The sequence below is a fragment of the Chlorocebus sabaeus genome, chromosome 3, assembly GCF_047675955.1.
Source record: "Chlorocebus sabaeus isolate Y175 chromosome 3, mChlSab1.0.hap1, whole genome shotgun sequence".
Lineage (NCBI taxonomy): Eukaryota > Metazoa > Chordata > Mammalia > Primates > Cercopithecidae > Chlorocebus > Chlorocebus sabaeus.
This window is the reverse complement of record NC_132906.1, coordinates 7,733,286-7,744,235: the sequence shown is the minus strand read 5'-3', so window position 1 is coordinate 7,744,235 and position 10,950 is coordinate 7,733,286.

Below are 10,950 nucleotides of genomic sequence, written 5' to 3'. Positions count from 1 at the left end.
GGAGGATCAGTGAATCTGTGACTGAGTGAACATGGGGGTTAAGGGAGAGATAGACTGTGAGGTTTCTGGCTTTGGCAAATGCAAAGGAGTTCAAGTTTGGAGGGGGAAAGAACAAGTAAGATTCGGATTCATTTAGTTTGAAGTGCTGTTAGTTCCCCTACAGATATGTCTGGAAGGCACATGTCTGGACTAGGCTGGGGTGCTCAATCTGAGAGTCATCACTGTCAAAGTCAAGGGCACAATACAATTGTTTAGGGAAGGTACCTGTTGAGAAAGAATAGGGCTGAGAAAAGAGCTGTGGGAAACCTCACATTTAGGGAATAGAAGGAGTATGAGACAGTCCCAAAAGGGACTAACATGGTACATCCAGAGAGGCAGAAGGAGAACCAGGGGAGAGTGAAGCCATGGATCATGGAAACAGGTAGGAGAAACTTTTGATCTAAAAAAGAAGGTATAGTTTCTTAGCCTGTCACCAGACTTCACTTCCCAAGGATGCTAGGGTTTCACAAATTATCACTAATATTGTTACATAAATATGTTAATGAAAGTTCAACCCCATCGTATGTGCATCAGAACAGTGATGCAAAGCCCTATGGTGTGTCAGTATCACCCGGGGAGCTTGCTAAAGCACAAGCTCCTGCACTAGAAGAAATTGTTGCTTAAAAGAATCCCGTGATTCAACTCATGGAATGGGAGGAAATATTTACAAGTCACATGTCTGATAAGAGCATAATTCCTGGAATATATGAAGAACTCCTACAACTCAACAACAAAAAAACAAACAACCCAATTAAAAATTGGGCAAAAGCCTTGAATAGTCGTTTTGTCACAAAAGATATATAAATGGCCAAAAAGCACATGGAAAGATGTTCAACCTGACTAGTCAATGGGGAAATGCAAATCAAAACCACAATGAGATACCACTTCATACCCGTTAGGAGAGCTGCTACCAAAAATATAAGTCAGTAAAAGAAAGAAAATAACAAACATTGACAAGGATGTGCAGAAATTAAAACACTTGTGCACTGCTGATGGGAATGTTAAATAGTACAGCCACTGTGGAAAACAGTATGAAGATTCCTCAAATAACAGAATTACCATAGGATCCAGCAATTGCACTTCTGGCTATATACCCAAAAGAATAAAAGCAGGATCTTGAAGAGGTATTGGTACACCCATGTTCATAGCAGCAGTATTCATACTAGCCAAAAGGCTAAAGTGACCCAAGTATTGATAGACAGTTGAATAGATAAAATGTGGCAGAAACACACAATGGGATATTATTCAGCCTTAAAGGTGAAGGAAATTCTGACACATACTACAATATAAATGAACCTCGAGGTTATTATGCTAAGTGAAATAAGTCAGTCACAAAAGAACAAATGCTATATGAGTTCACTCACCTGCGGTCCTTAGAGAAGTCAAAAATCATCCACAGAAAGTGGATTGGTACCAACCACGGGCTGGCAGGGAGGGAACAATGGGGAGTTCATGTTCAATGGGCATGGAGTTTCAGTTCCATGAGACAAATGAGTTCTGAAGACTGGTTGTACAGCAATGTGAATAAACAACACTATGGAACTGTACGCTTAAAAATGGTTATGACGGCAAAAAAAAAAAAAAGAATCCAATGGAAAATTATTTGTAGAGAAAACTCGTTTGACAAAACAAAAGTAAAATAACTGCTCTATGAATATAAATTGGTATGTTTTCATACTTGCCTAAAGCCAACTACAGTATTCTAGCAATTACTGGCAGTAAATTATTGAAATTTTGGAGGGGGGTGTTTTATGATCTATTTTTTCTATAATCGACTTAAAAAGACAATTCCTAGATTAGAAAATTAGAAGGAAATATGGATCCTTGGGAATGGCATTTTCATTTTTAGAATCCTCTGCTGCCCCGACGTGAGGGATTTTCCTTCAGGTAGTGTTCCCAGCCAGGCCTTGCCTATGCAGACCCTCCAACAATGTTTGCGTTTTTCAATACTGAGCCGTCTGCAGGGAGTTCCCTGAATGAAGATGCAGTTCCAGGATGAATAAGACTCATCAGAAATCTGACTTGATATAGTGGCACTGCTTCCCCCAGGCATGGCCACGCCCTCCCACACCACCTCTAAGTCACAAGGGATCACGCACGGAGGGGAGAGTTCCTCACACAGACAGCAGAGCACCTTCGAGAGGAGCAGAGGGCTTACTCGCGTCCCATTCATCTCTGTACAATTTGACTTGGCTAAAAAACAAAACTTCCACCCAGATTCATTCAATAGTTATTGGATATCAACTGTATGTGAGTCACCAGATGATAACTATTGAAAATGAGGACAGAACATTTTTCAAGTAGTTTTATTGAGATGTACTTTACATACAGCCAGGCACGGTGGTAGCTGTAATCTCGGCTACTCGGGAGGCTGAGGTGGGAGGATGGCTTCAGCCCACTTTGAGACCAGCTTGGGCAATACATTGAAATCCCCATCTCTAAAAATGTAAAATAAAATAAAATGCATAGAGTAAAATTTCCCCTCTTAGTGTGCAGTTCGATGAGTCTGACAGATGTATATCATTGTATAACCAGCACCACGGTCAAGACATAGAAGATTTCCATGGCCCCAAATCGTTCTCTTGTGCTCCTTTGCAGTCAAGCCCGGCCCACACCACTAGTTCCTGGCAACCACTAATCTGATTTTGGTACCTGTAGTTCTGTCTTTTCCAAATTTCAAATAAACAAAATCATAAAGTATGAAAGGTACATGGATTTTGTGTCTGGCTTCTTCCACTTAGCATCATGCTTGTGAGACTCACTCATATCCTTGCATGTATCACCAATTCACTCCCTCTTCAGTTCTGAGGAGTAGTCCATTGTGTGGATGTGCTACAATTTAATTATCCATTCACTAGTTGACAAACATTCAAATTCTTTCTAATTTTCAGCATTATAAATAAAGCTGCTAAAAACACTTGCATATAGGTCTTTGTGTGGACATAAGTTTCCATTTCTTGTTGAAAAATACCTAGGAGTGGGGTAGCTTAGTCATTTGGAAAGCGCATATTTACAAGAAACTGTCAAATTGTTTTCTCAGATGGTTGTGCTCTTTGACATTCCTACCAGCAGTGTCTTAATTATTCAAACCCACAGTATTCATTAACATTATACGATTAGCAATGAGTGGTTAAGTGTTGAAACTTTCCAATCTGTAAACCCAGAATTGTGCCTTTCTCAGTTGTTTCCATGATGCATACTTTTCTTTATAAAACAGTAATATAAAAGTATCTTAATGAGGCCGGGCGGAGTGGCTCATGCTTGTAATCCCAGCACTTTGGGAGGCCGAGGCGCGCAGATCACGAGGTCAGAAGATCGAGACCATCCTGGCTAACACGGTGAAACCCCATCTCTACTAAAAATACAAAAAATTAGCCAGGGGTGGTGACGGGTGCCTGTAATCCCGGCTACTCAGGAGGCTGAGGCAGGAGAATTGCCTGAACCCGGGAGGCGGAACTTGCAGTGACAGGAGATCGCGCCACCGCACTCCAGCCTGGGCGACAGAGCGAGACTCCGTCTCAAAAAAAAAAAAAAAAAGTATCTCAATGATCTTATTAGGTTTAAGAAACTACAGCAAGACAGAGTTTTGCTTGTTTGGCCCACAGCAAAACAGAAGTATGAGATAACGGAATAGTAAATGCGTGGTGATAGAAGAGGTCTTAAACACTGTCCCCCAAGGGATGCTTGCCTCCTATCTTACTGTGTAAGGAGTCATCCAGGTTCCACAGTAATCTGACTTCTTTTGGGGGATCTTACTTCCTCCTGAGGCAGCTGTATCGATCAGAAGTCTGTCTGTTACCAAAAGATACAGTCACCAGGAACGGTGTAAACTGTAGATAATCACTCTCATTTCAGGCTTCTCTGGCAGCCCTGTCGTCTTGGGACCACTTTGACTATGTGATAGGTTTATTATTGTTGGTGGGACACGGGTGTGTGTTTGAGTCCAGTCAGTTTCTCTGAAGTTCTTGCCCATGGGTCTTTGCTTGGGACAGGGGAGCCTACTTTGTTTCAATTCTTATTTTATCTGACATCTTTTCACACATTTCAAACATGAAAGCAGCTCTCATGTTTCCTAAGGTATCTCTTCTTTTCCAGACTAAACATCACTTATGTCTTTTTTTTTCCAGGTTTTAAAAATAACCCTTTTTTTAAAAAAAAAAAAGTTAATATGTGCATTATAGAAAACTGAAAAACACAAGAAGCAAAGAACAAAGTCATCCACAATCACAAGCAGTTTACAGTTTGACGTGTCTTTCCAGGTCTTGTGTGTGTGTAGACACAACATCCAGTTTTATGGGACTGAGATTGTACAGTTTATATCATGCTTTTTCACACAACCTGAATATTTATCAACTCAAAATCCCACAGCTATAGGAGAATTTTGATAACCAAGAATAGACTACACCAACTCACTCTGTTAGAAAAAAACGTAATCCTGCCTTTCTTGAGACAAAAACTTCAAAAACTTCACAGAAGACCAAAATGGCAACACACCTCTGTCACTGGCAGAGTTTCGATTAAAATACCGCAATGCTCGATTTAAAATGAAACACACGGCCAGACGCAGTGGCTCACACCTGTAATCCCAGCACTTTGGGAGGCCGAGGCGGGTGGATCACGAGTAAGGAGATCAAGACCATCCTGGCTAACACGGTGAAACTCCGTCTCTACTGAAAAATACAAAAAACTAGCAGGGCAAGGTGGTGGGTGCCTGTAGTCCCAGCTACTCGGGAGGCTGAGGCTGGAGAATGGTGTGAACCCGGGAGGTGGGGCTTGCAGTGAACCGAGATCGAGCCACTGCACTCCAGCCTGGGGGACAGAGCAAGACTCTGTCTCAAAAAAAAAGAGAAAGAAACACACAGCAACAGAATACACTAAATATAATGTTTCTGAGAGAAATCTTTAGCAGATCCATACCATTAAAATATTAGCAGGAAGGTATGTGTCCACTGAATTACTTAATGTATTCCCATAGTACAGCCAAAAGAGACGCACACACATCAATGGCTATCGTCAAAATGTAAATATGTACACATCTGCATACATCTCTCTTTATATACTTCTTTCTGTCCCTCTGCTGCCAACCCAATGAACAAGTCCTGACATACACTGCTCAGAGGTGGTTTAACAATTCCATATCCAAGATGCATCTTTTCTATCAGTTATAACAAAAAGATATTTACAAATTGATTAATTCACTAGCTCTACTTTTTATCATACATTATCTCTCCAGGACATTCATAAAGTTTAGATGTTGCAAAATAATGAATTTTGTCCACAATATACACAGACACTTTACCAAAAATGCTCATATAGACCTATGGTTATCATCTAAAACCGTCTTCTAGATATGCAGATACTAGCGAAAAGCCCTTCGGTTCACCCTTCCTCTTTCTCTCTTCCACCATCCCAGTGACTAAGTATAGGATGTCTAGCTCCAAAAGGTGGATTAACAGAGGTCACTCCCAGACAGGCCTTCCTAAAAGCTAACAAAAAAGCATTTATAAAGGGATGGCTTTGCTACCTCTGCTTTTCACATTCTTTGAGCATTAGGACTTGTTTATCCTTTAACACATAACAATGTTAACTAAAATGCACATGTAGAACAACGGTGAGACCACCTGAACTAATCCAATTCAAGGACACAGAACCCTTCTCCCTACGTACCTCCTCCTCCCCGAGCCGCAGCCACCCAGTGAATAGTCAGCATACTCTCCAAAACATCAAGTTTAACAATTCCATTCCCAAATGCAACCACTCCTAGAAAAGAATGAAAAAAATGTTTAAAGAGTGTTCTTTTAGCCCTCTTCTTTTAACCTATGATATGCACTTTTAAACATCTAGAAACACTACATGTTTCAAATGGGACTTCAGTTTTCCACTATCTTATCTACACAGTAGCACTGAATAAATAAATGGTGCACACACACAACACAGGCTATAATTTGAAAGTGTCTTTTAAATAGGAATATTCTGACCTAGCACACTTTCCCTTCTGACCTCTGTCAACCCAGTGGACAGGTATAATCATCTGTATGCTTAGAAGGGATTTTTAACAACTTCACTTCTGTGTTTTTAAAAACAGTCTTCCCTGTGAATCTTAACACAAAGTCACTCCATGTTTTAGTTTACTAACTCTACTTTTGTCATACACTAGCAACCTCTTTAACATCAAGAAAGACTAGACATTGTAAATTAGGACTCCTTTGTCCACTTATATACACTATATACACAGCACAATAAGAGAAAATGCAGACATGGGGACAATGGTCAGTGTGCCTCACCACAAACACACTGGTAGGAAGCCCTTGCACTTTCTGCTCCGCCTTCCTTTCTGAACCAGCACAAATATAATAATGTGTACTGCTCGAGGAAGTGGTTAGATCCATTTCCAAAAGACAATATTTCACATGAATCAAAAAGATATCTACAAAATGTGTTATTTACTACCTCGACTTTTAACATACTTTGTGCCCTTCTAAACATCTAGAGAGACCAGATGTTTCAAATACGGACTGTATACTGTGTATATAGATACACAGTAGCATTGAACAAACTACACACAGGTAACAATGGTTATATCTTAAAGTGTCTTCTAAATAGGAACATTGTGGTTTAGAATCCTTCATTCCTTCCAACTCCTCTCCACCACCAGCCTGGTAGATATAGGCACACGTGTCATTAGAGCTGATGTTACCATTTCAATTCCAAACCTCCTTTTCAGAAGACAGCCTTTTTATGAATTTTAACAAAGTGTACAAAATGTGTTAGTTTACTGACTCTACTTTTGTCATAAAAGGCAACCTCTTTAACATCTAGAGACTAGATATTATAAAATTAGGACTCATTTGTCCAGTAACAGCTCAGAGGAGACCCACAGTGGGTAGCTCCTCTCTGTAGGCAAGTCAGTCCAGTCCAGTGTTCAGCTCTTAGCAGAGAGGAGGCCCTGGAAAGGGTAGCTCCTCTCTGTAGCTAGTCATCCCGGCCATGTCTCTCCATCCTCTCTGTCCTCTGCCCTGCTCTGGCTGACTCTGGGGCTTTTATGGGCCTCAGAGGGGGGAAGTGCTTGCTGATTGGTCCATGGACAGTCATGGACAGGCCCAGGAAGAAATATCACCAGTTTTCCCTCCAGTCCACAGGACTGGCAACCCTGACCCCAGGCTTTAGGCCTGCCCTGGCCTGAAGCTGGGGCTTCGCTGGGGAGTTGCCCCCTTCTGCCCAGGAGCCTGTCTGCCTCCCACGGCCATCCATGGTACCCAGGCTGCTGGTACTAAAGGGCACCTGCAGTCCGGCACCCAGCTGCCCTCACTCCCTCTCAGCTTCTCCTCCTGAGCTCCTCCATTCCCAAAATCCAGAGGAGGCCAAAGAAGCAGGGGGCTGGCACATCAGCATTGCCCCCAGCGTCCGCATACCCTGTCGGGCTGTGACAGTGCCAGGGCTTGGCCCCAACTCTGAGATCAGAGTGGGGAGAGGCCTGGCAATGGGAGTGGGCTCCTCTGAGCCTGCAAGGGCAATAGGGCAGGGCTTCCCAGGGCCCCCAAGAGTGCAGGAATGCCTGGGTCTGTAGCCCTGGTTTAGGAAGCTGCAGCTATTGGGGGTGGCTAGTGGGGTGGGGGGGGGTTAGGTGGGGTGGGGGCTGTGGCAGGGGCTCCTACCTGCTCTGTGGAGCCGGAGGCCCAGATCCAAAGCCACAACTTGGGCGGCTGCAGCCCAACCCAGGAGAGCGGGGCTCCTGCCTACTCCAGGTTCCGAGAGCACAGGTGTGCCTGGGTTGCAGCAGCAGCTTGGGAAACCACAGTTGCACCTGCAGAGCTCCTGCCCTGCCAACTTGAAAGGAGCAAGGCTCCCGCTTGTCCCTGGCTTCGGCTGGCTCTGTGGAGCACAGCACCTAACCGCACTCCTCGCAGCCTGGGGCAGGGGCTCCAGGTCCTTGCTGGGTATTACCTGGCATCTGGGGCAAGGTCAATGTATCCGTTGCTACAAGCTCCCCCTGTGGCCCCGGCACTCAGAGGCAACTGGAGCTTCCCTTTGCCTGGCATACAACCTGGCCAAGCACCATCGTGCAGACCCAGGGCAGCGGGCTGTGGGGTAAGCGTTGGGGGGGCTGCTTGGCTCCTCCCTGTGCCCACCCTGCAGTGGCCTGTGTGATGGCAGTGGCCACACCAGACAGCCAGCTACTGCCATCACAACCAGCCACCAGCTTGTTCCAGCATCCAAGCCAGATGTCTCATGCCACGTGGCTGGCATGAGAAAGCTTGAGGAACATCTAGAAATCTAGACACTCCATAAATCACTACTGAGCTAGGTGTCAGAGCGTCCAAGAGAAAGGAGAATATTAGTAAGAAGTTCCCCCACACTCTCACCACATCCCCCCATTCTGAACCCCTGCTTTCACTAATCAAAGAACATTACATAAACTCATTCACATAGAGCTAAAGATGATTGAAAAGACAGACTAGTATGAGCTCCTGGAGTGGCCCAGCTCACATGAACAGATTAATAATGCACGTAAGTAAAGCGCATACCCTATGCAGGGGAAAATGATGTGGGGGGCGCCTAAGCCTTAATGTAAGTAATAAATCTCATGTAGTGCAGTTTGGGCAGTGCTCAAGAGACCATGAGAAAGACAGGTGTGAAGCTGAACTTCTTAAGTGATCCTGTTTGGGCAATGGAGACCAGCAGCCTGAAAACTAGCTGAGTCTGCAAAGAGAGGGGTGAATCACAAAGACCAGTCCTGCTGGGCCCAACCAGTTCACAGAAGGCAAAGGACTGCTTTGGGCACTCCAAATCCAGGTGGGAGAAATCAAGGACTACCAGGTAAAAACCTTGTAGGTTTTTGGTTCTTTTCTAAGAGACAGGATCTCACTTTGTTGCCCAGGCTGGAGTGCAGAGGCATGACCATAGCTCACTGTAGCCTCGAATTCCTGGGCTCCAGCAATCCTCCCACCTCAGCCTCCAGACTAGCTGGAACTGCAGGCACGTGCCACCATGCCCCGCTAATTTTTAATTTTTATTTGTGGAGATGGGGTCTTGCTATGTTGCCCAGGCTGGTCTCAAACTCCTGGCCTCAAGCGATCCGGTTTCCTCTACCTTCTAAAGCCTGGGATTACAGGCGTGAACCACCACAGCCCGTGTGTGTTGTTAACAGACATTTTATTGTGCCCATGGAGTATCTGCAGTTCTCTGGTTTGGATTTTGGTGCTCCTCCACTTCTGTTTAAACAGGGGATAGAGATTTCCTTTATATTAGACATGGACATGAAACCACCGGTGTAAGGGAGGTTTGGGTCGCCGCCTGCTCTAATCCCAAGGAGCAAACCTTTGGGAAAAAGCAGTATCCAGGGAAAATTCTGCAGCCTCCTCGTCCAGAAAAGCCACTTGGTCTCCAAAAGTTTTCCTGCAGTGCTGGGGAAACGCGCCTCCTACCCAGAGAGGCAGCTGCCTATCGCTTTCAAGGACAAAGTTTGAACCGAGTGTGTAGTGTGGTGTGTGTGTGTCGCTCATTTCCACCGGGAGAAACCCCCACGGATGGCACCGAAGGGAAGGAGACTGCATCTGATTTTCTCCGCCCGCCCAGGCTCCGTGCGGCAACTCTTCGGTTCTGTTGTTTACTTCACCCCACCGCCCCCCACCTCCTAGTTTTTGTTCAGCCCGGGGAAGCCGCGCCGCGGCTCCTCAGATGTTATTTATCTTTTCCTGCGAGGGGCTTGTGACAGTCCAGGGTGTTGTGTATCCTGTGCGATTGTTTATCGCCCGGTCCATGCGGTGGCCTGCGCAGCCTAGCGCCGGCACTTCACGTACCGAACCCCGGGACTACGTGAGCCGGCGGAGGGCGGGGAGGTGGCGCTCGGGCGCCGGCGTGAACCCGCGTCCCCCGGAGCCCAGCGCCGTGTCCTCAGGCCCCGGCCCTGACCTCAGGGCGCTCAGGTGGAAAGACCCCGCAGCTGCGCGCTGCTCCCGCGCTCCCGCCTTGCCCCGCGGAAGTCGCCCCCGACCGTCTCCCCGACCCGGCGCAGCGCCCCCGGCCGGTCCCCGCCAGGCACAGATCGGGGCGCGCGCGTTACTCGTATCCGGTCCCCGCGGGTCAGGCCGGCCGAGCGGCTGGGCTCGGGGGCCACTCCTACGTGCGCAGCCGCCACCCGGCCTGGCCGCCCAGACGCCCCCAGGGCTCGCGCCGGCCAGCCCAGCCCGAGTCTGGCGCCGCGCTGCGGCCGCTGCCCTCCACTCGGATTCGCGGGCGCTCGGGGCTGGGCGGGTGCACAGGGGGCGCGGGGTGGACTGCGGGCTGGTGGACATGGGGCGCGGGGTGCCCAGTGAGCAGGTGGACAGGGGGCGCACGGACATGAGGCGCAGGGTGGACAGCGGGCGGGTGGACGTGGGGCGCGGGATGAAGGGGGTGGACTGGACGGGGCGCAGGATGGACGAGAGGCGTGGCCCTTTCGAGTATGCATTTGCCCTTGGCTAGCTGCGGGTTCGAAAGGAGCCGCTGGAGAGACTTTGGGGAGATTTTATTTTCTTTTCCCTTTCCCTTCTCCTTTCATTTTAAAAATTTCTTTTTCCATTCTATCCTTTTCTTTTCCCTCGTTTCCCCCTTTCTTTTTCTTTCTCTTTTTTCTGTAGAACGTTTTAGACGGCTAGGTCTCTTTTGCCACTTTGGAAGCCTGCCAGGGGAGCAGAGGCAGGGCAGGAAGGGACAGTGCCCGGCCTTTACCAGCCTATTCAGACTCACACACACACACATATTCACACTCACGCACTCACACACACCACACACACATCACGCATGCACACACCTACTCAGACACACAAACACACTGCAGAAACACACGCAGACACACACCACAGAGATACACAAACACACACTCTCCACACAGACACACACCACACATGCACAAACATACCTACCCACACA